Genomic DNA, 27,841 nt, shown 5'->3' with positions numbered 1-27,841 from the left:
GTCTGGAAGTCAAGGCTCTGGTCGGGCTCTGCAGTCGGTCCCTCGTAGAACTTCAGCAAAGCAAAGGGTAAGTCTCTTGATGGTGCCTGTTTGCACAGGGTGGCCACTCCTTGACCACAAGGGAGATTCTTCAGTCTTCTTCTTTCGTTGAATGTCGAAGGTCCAGAGTTTCTGTTCAAGATGCAGGTTCAGGATAATCTAATCTCCTGAGGCCCAGCTACCACACTTATACTAATCTGGGGGGCTGGGTTGCCTGCTAGGTCACGCCTTATGGGTGGGACCAGGGAGGGGGGCGATTACACCCCCTTCCCTTTGTCCAGTTTCGCGCCAGGACTGGGGCTGGAGTGCCCCAGCACCGGTTTGAACTGGACTATGCATGGGACACCTTGTGTGCCCCAGGCAGTGTCTCGTTTCTTTCATCCCTCCCTGCACCAATACACTAAGGCCTGTCTGGGGTGGTGCTCGCACCACCCTAGGAAGGAAACCTATTGTCCAAGCCTCCCGTGCCGGGATCACTCCCAGCAGCAGGAGGTCAGACTTGTGTTGTGGCAGCAGAAACCATTTTGTGATGCTGGGGCTCTGGTTAATTTTAACCGGGTAAGTAGGTTTCAACATGTCTTCTCCTTCTAGAAGGAAGGGATAATATCCTCATCACCAGAAATGGGATGGGGGTATTATTCCAAAGTGTTAGACACCTTACACAACATGTTTTGATAAAGCCAAACCATAGTTACCATAACCGTTTAAGATTATAAGGCACTTTAAGAGTATATGGTAGGCTATATCATAGAACAGCTATAAGGACATGGTTCCGAAAGTTGCAGACAGGCTCAGCTCATGCTAGAGCACTATCTTACATGTTACCAAGCACTCTGCCTCCAGGATTGTTAAGGCCTGCCATAGGAGTGGCTGATATGTACACATGTGTCTATATATAAGGTAGGTATAGGAATACTACACCTATCCCACCGCTGCCACCAATGTGAGAAGTGTGCCTGATATATGATGTCACTAATTCTAGTGTACACCTTGTATCAGTCCAAACAACCAATCACCATAAGGGTTGTTTGGACTGACACAAGGTGTACACTAGAATTAGTGACATCATATATCAGGCCAACTTCTCACAGTGGGACTGGTTCTATTGCGTGTTTTTGGAGCAAGGACCGCATTTCTTGTTTGAGGAGCGTGAGATGGTGTGATGACATTGGACGGTGTGTGGGTGGTATGTTTGGGGGGGTGTTTATGAGTTCGAGGCAGTAGCCAAACTGGATAATTTGTCTTACCCACCTGTCTGTGGTGATGGAATTCCAGACAGGTAGGAACTGTTGGAGCCGTCCCCCGACTGGTCTCCCCCTAAATCATCATCATCATCCTGTGGGGGTGGTGTATGAGAAGGAGATGGTAGAGGAGAAGGAGGTGGGGGCAGGGGGGATCGGATGGGAGGTAATATAGGAGAGGAAGGACGAATGGGTGAAGTGGCACAGTCCTTCTTCTTTACGGGAGTTGGAGGTGGTGGTATGTCCAGCTTCCTTTTCTTGTATGGCACCGCTGTGACATGTCCGGTTTTCGGATTGATGTAGATCCGTTTTTGAGTAGGATCTGGTCGAAAAAGTTCCTCAGTGTCCGAAAGTGGCTGTGGCGTCGACCGTTTCGGTTCCGATCTGTTTTTTGAGAGAACGGCAGAGTCTTTGTGGACTTTTTTGGGCACCGAGGATGGTTTTGGTGCCGAGGAACCTTTTGGTGCCGGTGGAATTTTCGGTGCCGAAGAACCTTTCGGTGCCGAAGAACGTTTCGGTGCCGGTGGAGACTTTGGTGCCGAGAAACGTTTTGGTGCCGATGGAGATTTTGGCCTTGGAGCCTGCTTCGGTGCCGAGAGTGGAATCTTCGGTGCCGAAGGTATTGTGGGCACAATAATATGAGGTTTGCTCGAGCCCGAGCCACCTGCAGGCTTATTTTTCTTCGGAGCCGGGCCCGAGGGCGGGGCTTCTGAAGATGATTTTCGGTCGCGACTGGGGCCAGCTGGCAGAGTCTTGACCAATGTCTTTTTTGGTGGGGTTGGGGTAGGGGAGCTGGTGCTCACACGCTGCCCCGGAGTGATGAGGTCATCGGAATCGTCTGCCTCGGATACGATTTGGAGGTCTTCGGAATCGTCTTCAGGGACATCCTGGGCAAAGATGTCGTCTGGTTCTGTAGCTGGCCTGGCCATGATATGGCGTCGAGCTCTTCGGTCCCGGATGGTTTTCTTCGAACGGAATGCGGCGCAGGCTGGACAGCTGGATTCGTTATGTTCCGGCGACAGGCACAGGTTACAAACCTCGTGGTGATCACTGTGGGGGAACTTTGCTCCACATTGGGGGCATTTTTTAAAGGGTGTACTTTCCATCAGCCGCGTCCGGAACCGGTCCGAGTGGATTTCGACATCGAGTAGTAAATATTTCGAGAGTTGTTTCGATTGCTAGAAGTTTTCTGCTGGAGCGGAAAAAAGTTCATCCGAACCCAATGGCGGACAAAAACAATGTGACGATGGAGTGGATGCCCATGCGCACTGTTGTCCAGTGGAGGAGTCACCTATCTCGTGACCAAAAGGCTTCTTCCAAAGACAACAACAACCTGCAATCATCCGAGCCCAACACCAGATGGCGATCTTATCCTAAGTGTGTGATCTGCAGCTCATATGCCTCGAACATAGGGGCTTCCATGGCATTTTTAGGGAACATCCCATTAGATGATATCTGCAAAGCAGCTACATGGTCAACACCGCACACTTTCACGAAACACTATTGTGTAGATGTGCAGACTAAGCAACAAGCTAGTGTGGGCCAGGCTGTACTCAAAACATTATTTCAAACCACTGCAACAGATACCGGTGGTCGCCGCTAAGGTGGGTACTGCTATATAGTCTATGCAAAAGTGTGTAATCTGCAGCTCATATGCCTCGAACGGAATATGCTACTTACCAGTATGCATCTGTTCTTGGCATGTAGAGCTGCAGATCTACACACGCCCACCCGCCTCCCCGGCTACCTCTATCTCTTCCAGTTCATCTTATTTAGATACACACACATGGGTTTCTTCACTGTTATTACTACGCTCCATCTTTCCCTGCTGGTGAAAAACGATCTGAGGATGGAGCCGAAGCCCATGCGCAATACGATCCAAGGGAGGAGTCACCAACCTTGTGACTTCCAAAGACTTTCCAAAGGGAAAAACAAACTGCAAACATCCGGGCCCAACACCAGATGGCGATCTATGCAAAAGTGTGTAGATCTGCAGCTCTACATGCCAAGAACAGATGCATACTGGTAAGTAGCATATTCCTTAGCCTCTGCCAAACCTCTGGAGACTGTGGACTCTGTACACCCTGTACCTATTTAGGAACAGTATATACAGAGCCACTTTCTCTCAGGCAGTATCAGAGGACAGTGTAAAGCATTTGTTGCACACACTCAGTCAGCAAATGGTCTCACACACTCAATAACTGAACTCTAGGCCAATGGTTTATATATAAAAATATATGCTTGTTTTATTTTAGAACCAACAATTGGTATTACAATATACTTTCTCAGAATGAGATGCTTTATATAAATACTTTTGCATAAAGTTACAAGTGGTTGCAATAGGCAACACAATTTTAAACACAATCATGCATTGAGTGCGATGTTTCAAGTTATTTGCAATAGATTACTTTTAGGATTACTTTTGGGATTCCAGTACTGGATCCTAGATTCAGTCTTGTGTCAGTACTTAGAAACAAGTGATAAAAGTCGACCTAGTTACTGTTATGATTTTCAGACAATATTTAGCTATTTTAAAAGTTGACACAGGAGAAATTTCATAGAAAACAGACAATGATTCCCTATGGAAGAAATTCAAGTTGCAGGTATAGTATGTTCTCGTTACTTTTGTAATCCAGTATTGGGTGCCTAGACTCAGTACTGAGACCTTTATCCAAAACAGGTAAGTAATTACGTTTTCACAATTTTTACGATTTTTAAAGAATATTTAAAGTTTGCAGAAATCGACAGAAGAAATTTCACAGAAAAACAGTCAATGGTTTCCTATGGAAGAAATTTGGGTTACTGGTAAGTACGGTTGTGAATATTTTTCAGAGTCAGTGCTGGGTACCAAGATCCAGCACTGGAAGCTCACCTAATAGCAGGTGAGTATTTTCGTTTTCGTTACTCGGCTGATTTTTGGTGAATATTTAAAATTTTGAAAAGTCCACACATAGAAGAAATTTCAGGAAAAACCAGTCAATGTTACCCTATGGAGAATATTGAGTTATCGGCTTTAAGGTAAGTTAATTTTCTGGGCATAGACTCAGGGGTCTCCCAGGGTCAGGTAGGTACAGTTGTTACACCCTCAGCGGCACAGGGGCACCCGGGTGCAGAGAGAGTTAGGCCCAATGTTACCCCAGGGGAGGCAGGGGGACCTTGGTTGGTGGCTGCTGACTAGCAGGCCACGCGGCTGTGGGAGCTGGGCTCCTGGTCACTTGCTCACGGCAAATGGAGAAGTAGATAGGTGTAGAGGTTACACTGCCAGGGCCACTCGGGCGGCTGGGTGCAGGGTGCTTTTGAGCCTTCGGGCGCTCAATTGATTTCAAAGGGAATGCTCCGGTTTAGAAAAAGACTGCAAGCTCTGGGACGAAGATTCTTCAGGTGCTACCACCACTTCGAGAGGTAAGTTGGGTAGTTGGAGGATAGGTGGGTACCCCGGAGTTGGGCACAGGGGGCCGCAGGGCACCGGGTGCAGGGGTGCCTTTTGGTGTTGGGAAATCTTACCCTCTGTTGATCGCGGTTGGGGGGGCACCTGGTTCTGAGGCTGCAGGCGTCGTCAGGAGCGTCGAGGGAAGTCCTTGGGTGCCAGACTCGGGGTCAAAGTCTCCGTGGGGTCATCCTTGTGGTCTTTGTTCACTCCGGCACAGGCCAGGCTTGGCGGGTGCAGTGTGAAGGGTTCGCGGTTCCGGGCTGATGCCAGGGATTAGAAGCAGTTTTTGAGTAGAGCCTCTACTCATGGGAGTCCCAGGTGCTTAAGGCCAAAAGGTAGCCAGGTCCTCCGGGGTTTGTGAGGTTGCTGGCCACAAGAGGTGCCGGGTTGTAGCAAGAGCAGGATCGAGGGTCGACAGGCCGGTAGGGCTGGGGCCAAAGCAGTTGGTGTCTTACTCTTCTTAGCAGCTGCAGGGCAGATCTTCTTTCTTCTTGCTCTTCTTTGTATTTCGGAATCTGGGGAAGGAAGGTTCAGGGTGCCCCTAAATAGTAGATTTAGGGGCGTTACAGGTAGTTAAAGGGCAGGGACCAAGGTGTCCCTGTCCAGGGTTAGGTACACCCCCTATTCTGCCACTCTCCTGTGGGAGGGGGGCAGTAGCCTAGTCCTGATTGGGTAGGGCCTCCATCTTCAAGATGGCGAGCGCCCGGAGATGGGCTTCACCTCGCCTCCCCCACCTGAGGGGTGGGGTTGGCAGGGTGGCACATCCCCTGTCCTTATTTGGGGTTTCAGTCCAAGCTTCCCGCCAGAGTGGGGGGTTGCAGTGGCCTGGGGAAGCTCACAGAGGCGGCATGCCTTTGAAGCTTCCCCCTGCCCATCCTGGGGGAGGAGATCTAGCACCTCGCCCAGGATGTGCATTGTTGCAGGCCCAGGAGAACAGGGGCTCTCCTACCCAGGGGTCCAGCAACATGTCTGCTGTGTGGCAGCCTCTCAGACCAGACGTGGATTGTAGGTTAGGTTTCAGGGGCATCTCTAAGATGCTGTAGGAGAGTAGGATCTGCACTTATGTTGCCCCCACTTTTTTTCTGATATTAACACTGGTTTCTGGCTATAGTCTGGCTGGGTCCCTGCTAATCAGGGCCCCTATCTCTCTGTTCTCTCGAAACAACTTGGAGTGCATATTAGATGCACTAGTGATTGGATACTGTGGTACCTTATGAGCCCCTAGTATATGGTACCTTAGGTACCAAGGGCATAGGTACTTCACAGGCCTACCAGGGGCTGAAGCATGTATTATGCCACCCCTGGGAAGCAGACTAAATCTGACACTACAGGCCTGCTACTTCAGCCTGGGTGAGGTAGTGTTAGCACTCCTCACTGAGGTATAGGTTCCCTATATCTCACCTTACACACACAGATAAACCCATCATTCACCCCTAAGGCAGGCCCTATCAATCCTGAGGGCAGGGTGCTTGGTTTACATGTGAGGGGGTGCCTCTGCATGAGCAGGGCCCCTCTGCAGCTGGCATAGTCTATTCTCTGTGGCTGTTTGTGGATGCGGTTAAACCATATACTCTTAAGTGCATTATAACCTAGTGGTAAATGCTAACTTTGGGATGGCTGCATCAAAACATGTTGTGTTTGGTGTCAAACGCCTTGGAATCATACCCCCACACCAGTAACTGGTGTGGGAGTATGATTCTCACCCTTCTATAGGGATAGACATGTACCTACTGTGGACAGACGGTAGAAGTCTGAAAGAGCCTGGCATCACAAAATGGATGCCACCAGCACAGACACTGGGCTGCCCTCCTGCTGCTGACTGAAACTCGCAGTGGAGGAGGCCCAACAATAGGCATCCTGTCAAAGGGAGGTGTCACCAGCTTCCAGACAGGATTTAGTGTTTTGGGGATGGGTGGGTGCACTCCTAGAGTGCTTTGACGTCCTGCACTGGGGGAGCAGTAGGCCCCTCTGTGCATATGCCAGCTCAAACCAGTTCAGGGGCTACCTGCCCCTGCTCTGGCACGAAACTAGACAAAGGGAAGTGGGTGTAACCACCCACTCCCCTGACCCTCCCAGAGGAGTGGTCATAGAGCTAGTCCCTCCCTTTCCTTTAGTATAAGATAGGGAACCCTTGCCATTGTAAACTAGATATCCCTGGACGACGCTCTACAAGAGGAATCCTGGACCTTCGACGTTCCACTACCTTTGGAAGACTGAAGAATCTCCCTTGGAGTCAAGGAGTGACTCCCCTGCTTGGCAGGCACCAAAACTTTGAATCAACGGTCGCAAACTTTCCCGCTCCCGCCGGAGTCTGAAGTCCCTGCAGCCCCGGAAGTGGATTTCCTGACTTCTCGACGGCCATTGTGAGTCCCCAGCAAACCTGAGGCGAGTGGACCCCACGAGTGACGAGGAACCGCAATACCCGGGTACCGTGCACTATTGTCGAGTGCAATCCCTTCATGATGTTCTACGAACTTGTGCATTGGACCACCTGTGGTCCAAGCCTCCAGCAGGATTTCCCTCGAAAATCAGAGGCCTACCTCGTCCCGAGTGACCGTGGGCTCCTGTGAAGGGAATCCTCACAAGGCGTCTCGCGATCCCTTGCCGGCTGGCTTGTGGGTCCCCTGAAGACTTTCTCATCGAATCAAAGGGCTTCCCTGGTTGCTCCAGGCCTGCCCTGACTTACCCTCACTGGGTGAGTCCCTCAGAACTTGCTGGTCTGCACCGCTGACTCTCTTCACTTTCCACGAGACTTGCTGTTGCCAAGGCTTGTTGGCTCCAATCCGGTTGCCGACACCTCAGTAAGCTGCAGACATCATGGGACACTCCGAATCCAGCTCCTGGTCGTCGTCGACTCCTCCTGGACCTCGTGGCTGAAGAGTCAAAACACCCTTGATCACCTGAAATCACCCGACTTCCATGCCCCCGGGTCACTGGCAAGTGACAGTGAACACTGTCCCTTCTGCTTTCAGGTCTTCCTTCTTCTGAATCCAGCCTTGGATTGCACCAGACACTTCTCTAGTCTTCACAAGCAGCAAATCTTCTTCGGCTTCCATTGAAAACGACGCCGCGACCCGACACCAAAAGACACCTATGCACCCGGCTTCCCTGGCTGAGGTAACTCGTGCACTCCGGTGCTCCTGTGGGTGTTGGCCCTCGAAGTACTTACCTTGTAAGTGGCTTGCTTGTAGACTCTCCCGAAGTACCCTAAAACTTTAAAAATCCAACCGCGACTTGCTCCATTGAAATCAATAGGGATCCCGCGGCTGTGTTCTCACACTGCACGTGTCTTCCGTGGGTCCTTTACTTACCTGCCTTGGGTGGATTAGTGAGGCCCCAGCGATTCTAAAGGCCCTAGGCCTTGTCCCCTTGCACGTCGACATTCCTAAACCTCTTGTTCGAGGCATATGAGCTGCAGATTATACACTGTGCATATATCGCCATCTGGTGTTGGGCCTGGATGTTTGCAGTTTGTTTTTGTTCTTGGAAAGTCTTTGGAAGTCACGAGTTCGGTGACTCCTCCTTCGGTCCGTACTGCGCATGGGCTTCGGCTCCATCCTCAGATTGCTTTTTTCCGCCATCGGGCTCGGATGTAATACTTTGTGCTCCGGTCCCGAACTTTCTAGTTCACCGATCGACGAAAAATCCTCGCTCATCGAGCTTCTTCAATATAAGGAATCATCTTATTCATCTTCTCTTCGGCACCTCTCCGATTCCGGTCGTCGACGGCGGCCTTCGGGCCTATTCCGGCGCCGGTCTCGGCTGATGGAAAGAACTCCCTTCAAGAAGTGCCCTCGATGTGGGTCCAATTTTCCCCACACGGATCTTCATGAGGTGTGCAACCTCTGCCTCTCCCCAGAACACGAGGCCCAAGACTGTCCCGCCTGCAGGTCTTTTCGCTCAAAAAAGACCATTCGAGATCGACGGGCTCGACGCAACATGGCGCACTCCTCGACCTCCGCTCCAGTCGACATCTTCGGAGACGACGTCGAAACTTCGGGACAGCAGAACATCGAACAGGAGGATGACTACCTCGTCAGCGCTTCAGAGGCCGACGACTCAGATGTGGAGGACATCACTCCGGCGCAGAGGGTCGTGAGTACAATTCCCCCTCCCACACCGATTCCGAAAAAGGCTTCGGTCACACCTTCGCCTCCGGGCCTAGGCAAGACCAAGGACACTGCATCTCATACCCCACCTTCGGGCCCGTTAAAGAAGCCTCTTAAGCCTTCCGGCAGCTCGGGCTCGAGCCAGTCAACCCCCGGTGCCGAGAAACACCCTTCGGCACCGAAGAAAAAATCGGCCTCCACCTCCACACCAACCCCGGCACGGAAGCCTTTGGTGTCGAAACCTGCTCCTTCGGCGCCTGTAAAACATCACAAGGCCCCCGGCACCGACACTCCTGTGCCGAAGCCTTCTTTGGCGCCCACCAAAAAACCGGAGGTTCCAAGGAAGCACGGCTCCGACAAACCTAAATAGCCGTCGGCCCCGAAACCTTCGGTACCGACCGAACAACCAGGGTCGCAGGAGCTTTTCACACCAGATCCTTTGCAAAAAACCCTCACAAAGGATCCAAACACTGGACACTTGACTTTGTCTTCGAAAAAGAGACATTTGGACAAGCCGGCTCTGCCTCCACCTCCAAAGAGGAAGGACATTGCTACCTCTTCCTTAAGAGTGCCTTCCCCACCTCCTCCACCCTCTCCGCCTACACCCCCTCCACCCCAACGTTCCCCCACCTTGTCTCCTGTCCCAGACGATTTGGCAGACCCGTATAATGATCCAGCAGATGTGCCACAAGATCCCACCCCTACTGGATCTCCAGACCCATGGGATGACTATAACAATCCGGACATCCCAGATGTCCCACAGGATGACCTTTACCCATCTAGGCCATCCCCACCTGAAGACTCCCTGGGGTTTCATCATTTGTTACAAAGGGCGGCACACTACCATGGGGTGGAGCTACATTCCGACCCAGTGGAGGAGGATTTTCTCCTGGACACCTTTGAGGATACACATAGATCCACTGCCATTCTACCTATGTTAAAGGGCGTAATTCAACATGCCCCTGAGGTTTTTAAGGACCCAGTCAGGGCCATGGTCATAAACCCTCGGATAGGGAAAAAATATAAGGCCGCACCCACAGACCCTTCTTACATTAAAGGCCCTGCACCATTGGATTCCCTAGTGGTATCTACAGCTAGGAAACGCTCAAATTCTCAGGTGTCAGGCGAAGCACCCCCACATGACAAAGAGTCCAAGCTCCTAGATGCGTCAGGGAAGCGCACTGCATCACAAGCTGCCAATATATGGCGTATAGCCAATACGCAAGCATTGTTGGCTCGATACGACAGAGCACATTATGATGAGCTAGAGGCCATCATGCACCATCTCCCTGAAAAGTACAAGACTAGGGCCAATGAACTTATTCAAGAGGGAAAAACAATAACCAATACCTTAATACGATGTGCCTTAGATGCAGCAGATACGGCCTCCAGGGCCATAAACACCAGTGTCCTTCTCCGTCGCCATGCCTGGCTCAGGATTTCAGGGTTTAAACCAGAGGTCCAAGCCTCTATATTAAACCACCCATTCGACCAGGACCATCTATTTGGTCCCAAAGTAGACGAAGCCCTCGAAAAGATGAAGAAAGATACAGACACAGCAAAATCCATGGGAGCCCTGCAGTCCCACACTCCCAGGCGCTCTTTTCGCCGCTCTTCCTTTCGAGGCACGGGCAGAGGCTACTCCTCAGATAGTGCATCCACGTCCTATAAATCCCCTCCGCAATCTACCTTCACGAAAGGTTATCAAAGAGGCGGATACAGAGGCAATAATAATAAGGGCAGAGGCAAAACAAATACCGCCCGCTCTGCCACACCTCCTGCCCAATGACTTTCCCCCGCTCCCTTCAGACCATTCCACTCCGATCGGAGGCAGACTACAACATTTCCTTCACGTCTGGAAGACAATTACCTCAGACAGATGGGTGACACAAATTATTCAGTCAGGGTATTGCCTAGAATTAACATCTACACCCCCCAACATTCCACCCAGGCACCGCCCTATGTCTCAAGAGCATACTGCGCTTCTAACGCAAGAGGTAACCTCCCTCCTGCAAAAAGCAGCAATAGAGCAGGTCCCCATAAATTAACAAAATTTAGGGGTCTACTCCCTGTACTTTCTAATTCCAAAGACGGACGAGACCTTACGACCTATTTTAGATCTCAGGCCTCTAAACACTTACATTCACTCAGACCATTTTCACATGGTAAGCCTTCAACAGGTTCTTCCACTCCTCTCCCACGAAGATTTTCTCACCACCCTCGATTTAAAAGACGCGTACTTTCACATCCCAGTACACCAGTCTCACAGGAAGTACCTCAGGTTTGTGGTAGACAAACAACACTACCAGTTCAAGGTGCTCCCGTTCGGGGTAACAACAGCACCAAGGGTTTTCATCAAGTGCCTAGCAGTAGTGGCTGCACACCTCAGAAGACAGCACATTCACGTCTTCCCCTATCTGGACGATTGGCTGATAAAAGCCACGTCTTACCAACAATGTGTGCAACATACCGCCGCCACGGTCCAACTACTTCACCAGCTAGGTTTCACGGTGAACCACCAAAAATCCCACCTGATACCATCACACACAAAACAATATCTCGGAGCCACTATAGACACCTCAAAAGCCATAGCCTACCCCAATCCCCAGATACAGGCTCTCCGTCAAAAATTCCTATGCCAACACTCTCTCCCAGCAAGAGTGTTTACGCAGCTCATAGGGATGATGGCCTCTTGCATTTTCATAGTGCCTCATGCAAGACTCCAGATGCGTCCACTCCAAGAGTGCCTAGCACGCCAGTGGAACCAGGCCCAGGGACAACTGACGGATCTGGTGTTGGTAGACGGTCGCACCCATCGCTCTCTGCAGTGGTGGAACACCACAAACCTTTCCAAAGGTCGACCGTTCCTGGACCCAGTTCCACAGGTAATCCTAACAACGAACACATCGCTCTCCGGCTGGGGAGCTCATCTATTACACCTCACAGTGCAAGGTATATGGACACCCCAACAAAAATTACTCCACATAAACCATCTGGAGTTATTGGCAATCTTTCTAGCCCTGAAATCATTTCAAAGGCAAATTTCAGCCAAAGCAGTCCTCATTCGCACAGACAATATGACTGCAATGTACTATATTCAAAAACAGGGGGGGACACACTCTCCACAGCTCTCTCGACTAGCACAGAGCATATGGAGATGGGCAATCCCACAAAAAATCTTTCTCCTGGCCCAACATGTCCCAGGGATACAAAACACCATGGCAGATCTGCTCAGCAGACAAACGCAACAAATGCACGAATGGGAACTTCATCCACAAGTTCTTCACCCATTCTTTCACAAGTGGGGGTATCCTCAGATAGACCTCTTCGCCACCCACGAAAACAAAAAATGCCCAAGCTTCGCCGCCAGATACCCACACCAATAGTCCAAAGGCAATGCGATATGGATGAACTGGTCAGGCAAATTTGCTTACGCCTTTCCGCCTCTCCTGCTAATTCCATTAGTGGTATGGAAGCTACAACAGCACTCCCTCACACTCATTCTAGTAGCTCCAACATGGGCCAGGCAGCCGTGGTACACCACACTACTACAACTCTCAGTGGTACCACACCAAAAATTACACCTGTCTCCATGCCTCCTAACTCAGAATCATGGAGAGATCAGGCACCCGGACCCAGCTCAGCTCAACCTTGCGATCTGGGTCCTGAAATCTTAGAGTTTGGATACCTTAACCTTCCCCCTGATTGCATGGACATTATCAGGGAGGCCAGACGCCCTACCACTCGAGCATGCTATGCCGCAAAGTGGAAAAGATTTGTTATTTACTGCCGTAACAACACAATCAACCCTTTAGATGTATCCATACAGCACATCATATGTTACCTGCTCCATCTACAAAGGTGTAACCTGGCATACACATCCATCCTGTTACACCTCGCAGCAATTGCTGCTTACCTGCAAAATAGGCAACATTTATCACTCTTCAGAGTACCTGCCATTAAAGCTTTCATGGAAGGCCTCAAAAGAGTAATTCCACCCAGAGTACCACCCTCACCTGTGTGGAATCTAAATATAGTTCTTACAAGGCTGATGGGACCGCCTTTTGAACCACTGCATAAATGTGAGCTACAGTTCCTTACATGGAAAACAGCCTTTCTGGTAGCTATCACTTCCCTTAGAAGGGTTAGTGAAATACAAGCGTTCACTATACAAGAACCTTTTCTACAGATGCATCAGAACAAGGTTATACTTCGCACAAACCCAAAATTTCTGCCCAAAATCATTTCCCCCTTTCATCTCAATCAATCGGTGGAATTACCGTTTTTTTTCTCGCAACCTCAATCCGTTGCAGAAAGAGCTCTACATACACTTGATGTTAAAAGGGCCTTGCTTTATTATATACAAAGAACGCAATCTTTCAGAAAGACTAAACAGCTGTTTGTCTCGTTCTCTCCACCACATAAAGGCAACCCCATCTCAAAATCAGGGATAGCTAGGTGGATTGTAAAATGCATACAAATTTGCTACCACAAAGCAAAAAGAACATTATCTATTCCACCTAAAGCCCACTCTACAAGAAATATAGGGGCTTCTATGGCTTTTCTAGGGAACATACCCTTAGATGACATCTGCAAAGCAGCCACATGGTCAACACCGCACACTAACACAAAACATTACTGTGTAGATGTGCAAACCAAACAACAAGCTAGTGTGGGCCAGGCTGTACTAAAAACATTGTTTCAAACCACTGCAACGGATACCGGTGGTCGCCGCTAGGGTTGGGTACTGCTATATAATCTATGCACAGTGTATAATCTGCAGCTCATATGCCTCGAACGGAATATGCTACTTACCAGTATGCATCTGTTCTTGGCATGTAGAGCTGCAGATCTATACACGCCCACCCGCCTCCCCGGCTGCCTGTATCCGTTCCAGTCTATCTTATTTAGATACAACACATATGGGTTTCTTTACTGTTATCACTACGCTCCATCTTTCCCTGCTGGCGAAAAACAATCTGAGGATGGAGCCGAAGCCCATGCGCAGTACGGACCGAAGGAGGAGTCACCGAACTCGTGACTTCCAAAGACTTTCCAAGAACAAAAACAAACTGCAAACATCCGGGCCCAACACCAGATGGCGATATATGCACAGTGTATAGATCTGCAGCTCTACATGCCAAGAACAGATGCATACTGGTAAGTAGCATATTCCTTTTAGTATATGGTCTGGTACGCTCCTAGGGCCCCAGCCATATAAGTGCTTAATTTGTTGTGAAAACATTGATTTGTGCATATGTTCCTGACTTCTAATCTCATAAAGAGATTATTAGAGTGTGTCTGGAAATAAATACATATATATTTTATATATATACCTGTGTGGTGTCCTTTCATTTGTTAATTCAAGAAATAAGGTAAAACAAGCTGCTTTACATTCCTCTGAGACTTAGCCTGAAGACTGCTCTCCACAGCTACCACTAGGATAGCTTTCCTTAAAAGGTTGTCTTACACCTATCTACCATAAGAGTCGAATTGGACTGGTGCAAGTTGAGCACTATAACTAGTGACCAGCATATGCCAGGCTAACTTCTCACAGATGCCCTCTGGAGTGCTTGGTACATTAAATCCCACACTGGCATCAGTGTGGATTTAATGTGCTGAGCAGTTTGATACCAAACTTCTCAGACTTCAGTGCTGCCATTATGGTGCTGTGGAGTTCGTGTTTGACAAGCTCCCAGCACCATGTACTCTTAAATGGCAGCACTGCACTTACAGGGCCCAGGAATGGACCTGGGTACTGTAGGGGCACAGGGCTCCTGCTCCTGTGCCCACACCATTGACATAGGGCACCCAGCTCGAGGGGTGGCTGATGTATGCCATGGCAGTGTAGGTGTGGGCATGGCACACAGGGATGTGTGCCATGTCGACTTTGTTTTGTCTTGTACCCAGACACTCAGCCTGCAAGGGCAGTGTGTGTGTGTAAGGGTACAGGGCCTCTAAGGGTGGCACAATGAGTGCTGCAGCCCTTAGAGGCCTTCCCGTACCATTTACCAGGGGCTGAAATGTGGCCAGGGTTTGCCAATGTGGGTTTTAGTTTTTTTTAGGGCAGGAACATAGGCCCTGGGCACCTGATTGGCAGGAGTCCAGGGCACACTCAGTCAAAGTACATTCAGCAAAAAGTGGGGGCATACCATGCAAGAAAGATGGCACTTTCTCACAACCATTATGTCCACCACGTCCACCAGCACCACGTGCACCTTCGCCACATCCAGCACCATATCCACCACCACATCCACTACCACCACGTCCACCACCACCTTTTACCACCACCACCATGTCCAGCACCACCATGTCCACCACCTCATCCACCACCACATCCACCACCATGTCCACCACCATGTCAACCACCACCACGTCCACCACTACCACCATCATTTCCACCACCATCATGTCCACCACCACCACGTCCACCACCACCACGCCTACCACCACATCCACCACCACATCCATCACCCCCACGTCCACCATCACCATGTCCACCACCACGTCCACCATCACAGCCACGTCTTCCACCACCATGTCCACCACCACCATGTCCACCACATCCAGCACCTCCAGCAGGTCCACCACCCCTATGTCCACCACCACCACGTCCACCACCACATCCAAGACCACCACGCCCTCCACCACTACGTCCACAACCCCCACGTCCTCCACCACCCCCAAGTCCACCACCACCCCACCACATCCAGCACCACCACCTCGTCCACCACATCCAGCACCACCACCTCGTCCTCCTCCACATATCAGCACGTCCACCATCACCATGTCTACCACCACCACAACCACCACCACCACGTCTACCACCATGTCCACCACCACGTCCACCATCACAGCCACGTCCTCCACCACCATGTCCACCACCACCATGTCCACCACATCCAGCACGTCCACCACCCCTACGTCCGCCACCACCATGTCCACCACCACCATGTCCACCACCACATCCAACACCACCACGTCCACCACCACATCCAAGACCACCACGCCCTCTACCACTACGTCCACAACCCCCACGTCCACCACCACCCTCACGTCCACCCCCACGTCTACCACCACGTACACCATCACCACGTCCACCACCATGTCCACCACATCCAGCACCACCACCTCGTCCACCACATCCAGCACCACCACCTCGTCCTCCTCCACATATCACCACATCCACCATCACCATGTCTACCACCACCACATCCACCATCACAGCCACCAGCACCACGTCCACCACCATGTCCACCACATCCAGCACCACCACCACATCTACCACCACATCCACCACGTTCAACATCACCATGTCCACCACCACATCCAACACCATCACGTCCACCACCACCACATCCACCACCACCACGTCCACCACCACCACGTCCAATACGTCCACCACCACTACCACCATGTCCACCACCACTACCACCATGTCCTCCACCACCACCATGTCCACCACCATGTCCACCACCACAACGTCCACCACCACCACATCCACCACCACGTCCACCACCACCACCATGTCCACCACCACGTTCACCACATCCAGCACCACCACCTCGTCCACCACCACGCCCACCACCACGTCCAGCACCACCACCACACCCACCACCACATCCACCACGTCCAACATCACCATGTCCACCACCACATCCAACACCATCACGTCCAACACCACCACCATGGGCACCACGTTCTTCACCACCACGTCCACCACCACCATCACGTCCTTCACCACCACGTCCACCACCACCACGTCCACACCACATCCACCACCACCACATCCACCATGTCCTCCACCACTACCACCATGTCCACCACCACATCCACCACCACCACGTTCACCACCACCACGTCCACCACAACCACATCCACCACCACCATCATGTCCACCACCACGTCCACCACCAGCTCCACGTCCACCACCAGCTCCACGTCCACCACCAGCTCCACGTCCACCACCAGCTCCACGACCACCACCAGCTCCACGACCACCACCACGTCCACCACCATGTCCACCACCACCATGTCCACCACCACCACGTCCACCACCACATCCACCACCATGTCCACCACCACGTCCTTCACCACCACGTCCACCATGTCCACCACGACCACATCCTCCACCACCACCATGTCCAACATGACCACCATGTCCACCACCACCACGTCTACCACCACGTCCACCACCACGTCCACCACCACCACCACATCCACCACCACCACGTCCATCACCATGTCCACCACCATGTTTACCACTACATCCATCACCACCATGTCTACCACCACCACGTCCACCACCACCACGTCCACTACCTCCACCACCACCACGTCCACCACCATGTCCACCACAACAATGTCCACCACAACCACATCCACCACCACCACCACATCCACCACCACGTCCACCACCACGTCCACCACCACGTCCACCACCACGTCCACCACCACATCCACCACGTCCACTACCACCACGTCCACCACCATGTCCACCTCCATGTCCACCACAGAAAACCTGGAATTATATGCAGAGGAACTGCCGATACCATACAAACCCAGGGACATATGGGAGCCACTGCGTCAGTTCCTTCAACGGCAATCCATGGCTGATTCACAGGCTGAGACAGAGTGAACATTATACATGAAAGTGCCTTGGCACACTCGGAGTGCACTGGACTTAACAATTTGATATGTCATATATATTCCTTGTGGTGTTGATCGATCACAGTTTGTAAATGGCTAGCTTGACGCAGATGTAATTCTGTATAGTAGTATTGATGATTATTATTTTTGAAATGCAATAAACAGAAATATATATATATTTTTTTAAATCTCCCCAAAACGGGCTTAGAAACTAAAGGCCACCAACTGGCTGTGTATGTCTGAAGACCCAAGCTGGAAGGCGCATCTTACCACAAAACTAGTTTGTCCAGCTGTCCCCGTGTATACCCTCCTCATCCTCTACCAAACTAGCCTGAAATTCCTCATCATATTGAACACACAAACGTAATTCCCAAATGTCAGATGAGTCTTCCTCACTACATCAATATATTTAAAAGGGCCATGCAGCATTCTGGATATTTTTATCAATATACACTGTGTGCGGCTATCCAGGTCTCTGGTAACCAGAACTGTAGGTCTCCTAGTAAGTTTGAATTCTTTCCCCTTGGTCCTTCACCCATGCCTCCTGGTGCAATAATTTAAAAAACTGTCATATACTCACCCTTCCAAAAGTGCTTTTCTGTGGAAGCCATTAAATGTCCCTCCAAAGTGTTTGTAATACCCACATAGGGTAATATTTTGGTCTTTGCCTCGCTATATTCCTGAGTACCACCTTCCTTGTCACCCATGTCCTGTTTGTAGTCGCCTCCTACCGATGTGTCTGCCTTTTTGGACGCCTCTTTCTTTCCTGCATGTTCGCTTCTCCCATCCTAATCCTGTATGCATCTTGCCTTTTAAAAGCTGCACTCCCTTACATTCCACCTTGCAACAAACACCAGCAGATTTTACTGACCACTTTGAGCGACACTTTAAGCCGCTGTCACTGGTTAATGTTCATTTTTTGGTCTCACCTAGTGTTGCAGCGCGCATGCACTGCTCGCTCTGCGAGACATATTGTTGATGAGGAGATTTCAGAAGGGGACTTGTAGCCCCGCCCCTCATTTTCATTTAACTGGCATCATCGTTTGTGTAAAACGGTGGCCTCTGATTGAAGTTGAGGCTTTTTGGTTTCAGCCCTTTCCCTTTTCTTCTGGCCCAATCCGGACTGGATCGTCTGCTTATCGGCTGTCGTGAAGCAATATCTTATCTTTAGGTGTGTACTGCCGGATCATGTTTCTGACAGCTTGTTACTGCTCTAAATTGTATATATATATTTTTTTTTATTCAATGAGCGCGGCACCCGCTGGGGGCACCGCGCTCACTTTATTTATTTAGATTTTCGTGGCGTCCATTTCAGGGACACCGCGCTCATCCCAGCAGCCTGCATTTGACAATTTAGTGCTTTATTTACTTTTTACTATCATGTTGCACTTTCTGTTCTGTTAAGGCTTTGGTGCGAACTCACAAATTTACAAAATATCGCGCTGGCGGAGACATTTTCTTTCACTGTTTACATACTGCGTCTCTCGCTCCGAGGTCGGTCTTGGCTGCCCTCCATTTTGTGTGTTTGTAAAAGGAAGCGGAATGCGAGGTTTTGTTCCATGCCTTCTTTTTGTGCCTGCTTGTGCTGGCTTGGCAGCGCTGCCTAGGACATGCCGGGGAGGGCTGGGGTAGGCCTGCAGGGAGCGCCCCAGCAAGCGGAAGTCTGTACAGTAACTTTTTGCCCTTTCCCGGGACTGGAACGAGCTCGGCGATGTTACGTTGTAGCTGTGCATTGCCTTGAAAACAAGTGGAATGATGTGTTTGTGTATGCAGGGTAGAGGCCGTGTAGGGCTCGAAGCTCCAGGAAATACGCAGAGGCACTATGAGGAAGGCAACGCAAGCATAAAATGAAATGTTTGTAGGGCAAACGTCCTGTAGTGCTCAGAGGCGCCAAGGAAAGACGCTGAGGCACTAAGAGGAAGCGGCACAATGGGGCTCCACGTGGGCGTCGGCAGTGAAGTGGGATGTCTGGATTGAGATGCATTGGCAGAACTGCACTTAGTGGTTTATTTGGAGATTAAAAGTGTAGAGACTCATTATCCCAGAGTCAATGCTTGCTACTGAAAAGTGAAGGTACTCTCATTTGAAATACTGCATCCCTCCTAAGAAGTGCAGGCGCTCTCATATTAGTGGATTTATACCTCACACAAACAATCAAGAGTGTCCTGGCGCAAAGTTACCGTGACCTAGTGGAGCAAGAAATTTAAGTCGGCTGATTAAAAAGGAAGGTTTTAAGTTGTTTTTTAAAAAAGTCTGAAGTCCTGAATATACAGTAATTCCAAGGGAAGGGAATTCCATGCTATAGCTGCTTTAACGGAGAGGGACTGACCCCCCAGCCGCATCCTGCGGAATCGGGGGATCGCCATCCGTCGTTGGGTGGCTGAGCGCAAAGATCTGCTGGGGACATAGAAAGCAAACGCTTCCTGATATACATTGGTCCAAGAACGTGCATTTTGAAAGTATTACGTCCCTCCTAAGAAGTGCAGGCGCTCTCATATTGAAAGTATTGCATCCAGACACTGCTTGTGCTCTGCCGCACCCTGGGGGGGCTGCTGTGGGGGACAGAATTACATTTGGGCTTGTTGGGCCCGCAACATGACCACTTGACTCTAATCCATTAGGGACAGTCCACGGGCCCAGGCATTAAACACCGAGGGGCTCTGTGAAAAAAACAATGGGGTGGAGGGGCAACAATGGGGGATGTTATAAAACAAGCAGACATTTGAGAACTTATCCCAGCACAAAAAGCGATTTCCAACCAAGTGCCATTTTTTTATCAGCCTTTTATGCACCCCCCCCCCCACCAAAAAATAAACATAGATGCGTTCTGAAGATTGACCCTACTATGCCAGCAGTCGGCTGAGAGAGTAATTTAATTTAACATGTTTTTTACATAACTGTAGATCTCATACTATGGATATAGATTGTAAAGCCAGACCGAGCATTTAAAGTACTTTTGTTGCAAATGTCTTCGTGTCAGTAAAGTCTGGTGTTTCTTTTACTTGCTCCCACACTTGGGCACGTTGGCGCTCTGTAAGCCTTTATTTTGCCACTGGAATGTTAACTCTCGGAAGGCTGAAGCTCACACGATGAGACGAACATTCAAAAACATTTGCACTGCACCCGTACCTTCGATAAATGTGAGCATCGATTTTCTGTTGTTTTATGAGGAAAAAAACTTTTATAATGTTACTTTCATCTTACATTTGCTAGAGTCTTATTTTAAAAAAAGACAGAAATAATTATATGTTCGAGGCATATGAGCTGCAGATTACACACTGTGCATAGATCGCCATCTGGTATTGGGCCCGGATGTTTGCAGTTTGTTTTTCTTCTTGGAAAGTCTTTGGAAGTCACAAGGTCGGTGACTCCTCCTTTGGTTCGTATTGCGCATGGGCTTCGGCTCCATCCTCAGATTGTTTTTTTCCCCCATCGGGCTCGGATGTAATACTTCGTGCTCCGGTTCCGAACTCTTCCAGTTCAACCATCGACGAAAAATCCTCGTTCATCGAGATCCTTCAGATACAAATCTTCTTCATCACCTTTCTCCTCGGCACTTCTTCGATTCCAGGTGTCGACGGCGGCCTTCGGGCCTATCCCAACTCCGGTCTCGGCTGATGGAAAGAACTCCCTTCAAGAAGTGCCCTAAATGTGGGTCTAAGTTTCCCCACACCGATCCACATCGGGTGTGCAACCTCTGCCTCTCCCCTGAACATGAGGCTCGAGACTGTCCCGTCTGCAAGTCTTTTAGGTCGAAAAAGACCATTCGAGATCGAAGGGCTAGACGCAGCATGGCGCACTCCTCGACCTCCGCTCCACTCGACATCTTCGGGGACGACGTCGAAGCTCCGGGGCAGCAGCACACCGAACAAGAAGACGACCTCGTCAGTGCTTCCGAAGCCGACGACTCCGATGTGGAGGACATCACCCCGGTGCAGAGGGTCGTGAGTACTCTACCCCCTCCCACACCCGCGCCCACACCCAAAAAGGCTTCGGTCACGCCTTCGCCTCCGAGCCTAGGCAAGACCAAACAAACTGCTTCTATCACCCCACCTTCGGGCCCGGTGAAGAAGTCTCATAAGCCTTTCGGCGGCTCGGGCTCGAGCCAGCCTACTAGCGGTGCCGAAAAACACCCTTCGGCACCGAAGAAGACATCGACCTCCACCTCCACACCTAGCTCCGTACCGAAGCCCTTGGTGTCGAAACCCGGCCTCTCGGTGCCGACCAAACACCATAAAGCCCTCGGCACCGGCACTTCCGTGCCGAAGCCTATCTCGGCACCGAGCAAAAAATCGGAGGTTCCAAAAAAGCACGGCACAGACAAGCCTAAAAAGCCGTCGACCCCGAAAACATCGGCGCCGACCGATCAATCGGTGCCACAGGAACTATTCTCACCGGATCCTTTGCAAAAGACCCTTACTAAAGATCCAAAAACTGGACATTTGGCACTGTCTTCAAAGAAGAGACATTTGGAAAAACCAGCTCCACCTCCAAAGAGGAATGACTGTGCTACCTCCCCTTTTAGAGTGCCTTCCCCACCTCCTCCACCTTCTCCACCCTTGCCTCATCGCTCTCCAACCCCGTCTCCAGACCATGATGATCAAGGGGACCCATACTACGATCCAACAGATGTCCCACAAGACCCCACCCCTCCTGGATCCCCAGACCCATGGAATGATTATCACAATCCAGACATCTCAGATGTCCCACAGGATGACCTTTATCCATCCAGGCCATCCCCACCAGAGGACTCCTTAGGTTTTCACCACCTACTCCAGAGGGCGGCACAATATCATGGGGTGGAGTTACACACTGACCCAGTAGAGGAAGACTTCCTACTAGACACCTTTGATATTGCAGATAAATCTACTGCATACTACCGATGCTCAAAGGGGTAATCAAACATGCGCCAGAGGTTTTTAAGACCCAGTCAGGGCTAGGGTCCTAAACCCACGAATAGAGAAAAAATATAAAGCCGCCCCCACAGATCCTGACTACATTAAAGGACCTGCACCACTGGATTCCTTAGTGGTATTCACAGCTAGAAAGAGAGCAAATTCTCAGGCGTCAGGCGAAGCTCCACCACCTGACAAAGAGTCCAAGCTCCTAGACGCGTCGGGGAAACGCACTGCCTCACAAGCTGCCAATATATGGCGTATCGCCAACACACAAGCGCTGTTGGCCAGATACGACAGAGCGCATTATGATGAGCTGGAGACCATCATGCACCATCTCCCAGAAAAATACAAAAATAGGGCTAATGAACTAATTCAAGAGGGAAAAACCATAACCAACACCTCTATACGCTGTGCACTGGACGCAGCAGACACAGCCTCCAGGGCCATAAACACTAGTGTACTACTTCATCGCCACGCCTGGCTCAGAGTTTCAGGCTTTAAACCTGAGGTGCAAGCCTCCATATTGAATCATCCATTTGATCAGCAACATTTATTTGGTACAAAAGTAGACGAGGCCCTCGAAGATGAAAAAAGATACAGATACGGCGAAATCTATGGGAGCCCTACACTCACATCCTCCTAGACGCTCCTTTCGCCGCTCGTCCTTTCGGGGCACTGGCAGAGGTTACTCCTCGGATAGCGCCTCCACATCCTACAAATCCCCTCCTCAGTCCACCTTCACAAGGGGTTATCAAAGAGGCGGATATAGAGGAAATAATAACAAAGGCAGAGGCAAAACCAACACCGCCCGCTCTGCCACACCTCCTACCCAATGACTTCCTCCCGCTCCCCCCAGACCATTCCACTCCGGTCGGGGGCAGACTACAAAATTTCCTTCACGTCTGGGAGACCATCACCTCAAATTATTCGTTCAGGGTACTGTCTCGAGTTAACATCTACCCCCCCAAATATTCCACCCAGGCACCGCCCAATGTCGCAAGAACATGCCACATTACTAAAACAAGAGGTAATCTCCCTCCTGCAAAAACAAGTCATAGAGCAAGTCCCCATCAATCAACAAAATTTAGGGGTCTACTCCCTGTACTTTCTGATACCAAAAAGAGACGAGACTCTAAGACCTATTCTAGATCTCCGGCCTCTAAACACTTACATACATTCAGACCATTTTCACATGGTAACCCTTCAACAAGTTCTTCCACTCCTCTCCCAGAACGATTTTCTCACCACTCTGGACTTGAAAGACGCATACTTTCATATTCCAGTACACCCTGCTCACAGAAAGTACCTCAGATTTGTAGTGGACGGCCAACACTACCAGTTCAAAGTTCTCCCCTTCGGGGTCACAACAGCACCAAGGGTATTCACCAAGTGCTTTGCAGTAGTGGCGGCACACCTCAGAAGACAACTCATTCACGTCTTCCCATACTTAGACGACTGGCTAATCACGTCCTACAATCAATGTGTACAACACACCGCCACTACAATCCAACTACTTCACCAGCTAGGTTTCACAGTGAACCACCAAAAGTCCCAGCTGATACCGTCCCACACAAAGCAATACCTCGGTGCCACCATAGACACCTCAAAAGCTATAGCCTATCCCAATACTGCCAGGATTGCAAGCATCCAAGCTTTGCGTCAAAGGTTCATACTTCAACACTCTCTCCCAGCAAGAGTGTTTATGCAACTTATAGGGATGATGGCCTCTTGCATTTTCATAGTGCCTCACGCAAGACTCCAGATGCGTCCACTTCAGGAGTGCTTAGCACGTCAGTGGAACCAGGCCCAGGGGCAACTGACAGACCTGGTGTTGGTAGACGGTCGAACCCATCGCTCTCTGCAGTGGTGGAACACCACAAACCTTTCCAAAGGTCGACCGTTCCTGGACCCGTTTCCACAAATAATCCTAACAGACGCATCGCTCTCCGGCTGGGGAGCTCATCGGTTACACCTCACAGTGCAGGGCACATGGACGCCACAACAAAAATTACTCCACATCAACCATCTGGAGTTACTGGCAATCTTTCTAGCCCTAAAATCCTTTCAGAGACAGATTTCAGGCAAGGCAGTCCTCATTCGCACAGACAACATGACTGCCATGTACTACATTCAAAAACAGGGGGGCACACACTCTCCACAGCTCTCTCAACTAGCACAGAGCATATGGAGATGGGCAATTCCGCAAAAAATCTTTCTCCTGGCCCAACACGTCCCAGGAATCCAAAACACCATGGCAGATCTGCTCAGCAGACAAACGCAACAAATGCACGAATGGGAACTTCACCCACAAGTTCTTCACCCGTTCTTTCAGAAGTGGGGGCACCCTCAGATAGACCTCTTCGCCACCCACGAAAACAAAAAATGCCCAGGCTTCGCTGCCAGATACCCACACCCATTGTCCAAAAGCAATGCGATATGGATGAACTGGTCAGGCAAATTTGCGTACGCTTTTCCACCTCTCCCACTAATTCCATTAGTGGTGCGAAAGCTACAACAGCACTCCCTCACGCTCATTCTGGTTGCTCCAACATGGGCCAGGCAGCCGTGGTACACCACACTGCTACAGCTCTCAGTGGTACCACACCAAAAGTTATACCTCTCACCATGCCTCCTAACCCAGAACCATGGAGAGATTAGGCACCCGGACCCAGCTCAGCTCAACCTTGCGATCTGGCTCCTGAAATCTTAGAATTCGGATACCTTAACCTTCCCCCTGATTGCATGAACATTATCAGGGAGGCTAGACGCTCTATTACTAGGGCATGCTACGCCGCAAAGTGGAAAAGATTCGTTATTTACTGCCATAACAACACAATCAACCCTCTAGATGTATCCATACAGCACATCATATGTTACCTGCTCCATCTACAAAGGTGTAACCTAGCATACACATCCATTCGGTTACACCTCGCAGCAATTGCTGCTTACCTGCAAAACAGACAGCACCTATCACTTTTCAGGGTGCCTGCCATAAAAGCCTTCATGGAAGGCCTCAAAAGAGTAATTCCACCCAGAGTACCGCCCTCACCTGTGTGGAACTTAAATATAGTTCTCACAAGGCTAATGGGGCCGCCTTTCGAACCTCTGCATAAATGTGAGCTGCAATTCCTTACATGGAAAACAGCCTTTCTAATGGCTATCACTTCCCTTAGAAGAGTCAGTGAAATACAAGCGTTCACTATACAAGAACCTTTTCTACAGATGCATCAGAACAAGGTTGTACTTCGCACCAACCCAAAATTCCTACCCAAAGTCATTTCCCCCTTCCATCTGAACCAATTGGTAGAATTACCGTTTTTTTCTCGCTACCTCAAACAGTTGCAGAAAGGGCTCTACATACACTAGACGTTAAAAGGGCCTTGCTTTACTATATCCAAAGAACGCAACCTTTCAGAAAGACCAAACAGCTATTTGTCTCGTTCTCTCCACCACATAAAGGCAACCCAATCTCCAAATCAGGGATAGCTAGGTGGATTGTAAAATGCATACAGATTTGCTACCACAAAGCAAAACGAACGCCAACTGTTCCCCCTAAAGCCCACTCTACAAGAAAGATGGGGGCTTCTATGGCTTTTCTAGGGAACATACCCTTAGCTGACATCTGCAAAGCAGCCACATGGTCAACACCGCACACTTTCACAAAACATTACTGTGTAGATGTGCAAACCAAGCAACAAGCTAGTGTGGGCCAGGCTGTACTAAAAACACTGTTTCAAACCACTGCAACGGATACCGGTGGTCGCCGCTAGCGTTGGGTACTGCTATATAGTCTATGCACAGTGTGTAATCTGCAGCTCATATGCCTCGAACGGAATATGCTACTTACCAGTATGCATCTGTTCTTGGCATGTAGAGCTGCAGATCTACACACGCCCACCCGCCTCCCCGGCTACCTGTATCCGTTCCAGTCTATCTTATTCTCTGCTGGCGAAAAACAATCTGAGGATGGAGCCGAAGCCCATGCGCAATACGAACCAAAGGAGGAGTCACCGACCTCGTGACTTCCAAAGACTCTCCAAGAAGAAAAACAAACTGCAAACATTCGGGCCCAACACCAGATAGCGATCTATGCACAGTGTGTAGATCTGCAGCTCTACATGCCAAGAACAGATGCATACTGATAAGTAGCATATTCCTTATACATAAGTGGCCCTTGAGCCTCAGAACGTCACTTACAAACCCTCACTCGATCATTTTCACAGTGACTCCTTGGTTTTAGTTATATTTCTTTCTTTCCGATGGACAGTTTCAATTTCGCATGGCGTGGGAGAGCCATTGCAGGAAGTGTGTTGGGGCACGTGAAAGCTGCAAGCTCGCTTGGTGTACTTATAGGTTACGGCTTTGCACCACTGCACATTCCCGTCTACACACAGAAAATGGACAACATACAGAGGGGAAAACAAAACAGTATAAAGTCCACGAGCAGCGCCAGTCAGTCTATCCCACACAAAAAGTTCACATAACCAAATACTGTGTGTCACATAGTTTATGTACAAGTTTCTCTTTGCATGTTATTGCACATCAACCTGTGCATTACCAACTTTTTCAACCCAGATACTGTTTTTTTCCACCCGTTAAGTAAACCTAAAAACATAAGTAAAAACATTGCCATTTACAAAGCCAATAGCTCAAACAAATACAAAACCTATTTCATAAGTAAAAAACATTGCCATTTACAATGTCAATAGCTCCAACTCCAAAAAATGTGAGACCTATTGCATTTCCAATGCTTGTTATTAGATGCTAACCTCTGGAAACTTTCATCACCTACACCACTGTCACCAAAATCATCATTAATGTCAAGAGTGCACATCTTTGTCTGAAAGTAGGCTATGAGCAATGCTGTCCCGGAACCAACTGTAGAGGCCTGAGCTCTGTATTCGGAGTGTGGTTTTTGATTTGCATTTGAATTTCCCCGCTGACTTTCGACCTTTCTTGACACATGCCTTACGTCATGGGTACTCACAAGCTTTCTCTCAGTGGCCAAGTTTACAGTGTGGTTTGTGGCCGAGGGCCGCACCGGTGGGTGCGGGGTCAGTGAGAGAGGGGGCGGGGCTAGAGCAAAAAAAACGACACCCGTCCTCTGTCTCCCTTCCTTTGTCTCCCTACTTCTGCCTCCCTCCTTCAGTCTCCCTCTGTGTGTCTCCCTCTGTGTGTCTCAGTCTCTCTCTCCCTCTGTGTCTCTCCCTCCCTCTGTGTCTCTCCCTCCCTCTGTCTCCCTCCCTCCTTCTGTCTGTCTCCCTCCTTCTGTCTGTCTCCCTCCTTCTGTCTGTCTCCCTCTATCGGTCTCCCTATCTCTGTCTCCCTCCCTCGGTCTGCCTCTGTCTCCCTCCCTCGGTCTGTCTCTGTCTCCCTCCCTCGGTCTGTCTCTGTCTCCCTCCCTCGGTCTGTCTCTGTCTCCCTCCCTCGGTCTGTCTCTGTCTCCCTCCCTCGGTCTGTCTCTGTCTCCCTCCC

General features: G+C 50.0%; 1 protein-coding gene across 7 annotated transcripts in view; it reads left to right on the top strand.

Moving 5' to 3' along the window:
• Window positions 1-27,841, top strand: part of LOC146830547 (E3 ubiquitin-protein ligase RNF31-like) — a 325,057-nt gene that overhangs the window by 252,381 nt on the left and 44,835 nt on the right. The window lies entirely within an intron of this gene.

This window comes from Triturus cristatus, chromosome 5_1 (genome assembly GCF_964204655.1).
Source record: "Triturus cristatus chromosome 5_1, aTriCri1.1, whole genome shotgun sequence".
Taxonomy (NCBI): Eukaryota; Metazoa; Chordata; class Amphibia; order Caudata; family Salamandridae; genus Triturus; species Triturus cristatus.
Note: the sequence above shows the minus strand (reverse complement) of the source record. Positions and strands in the feature narration are given on the sequence as shown.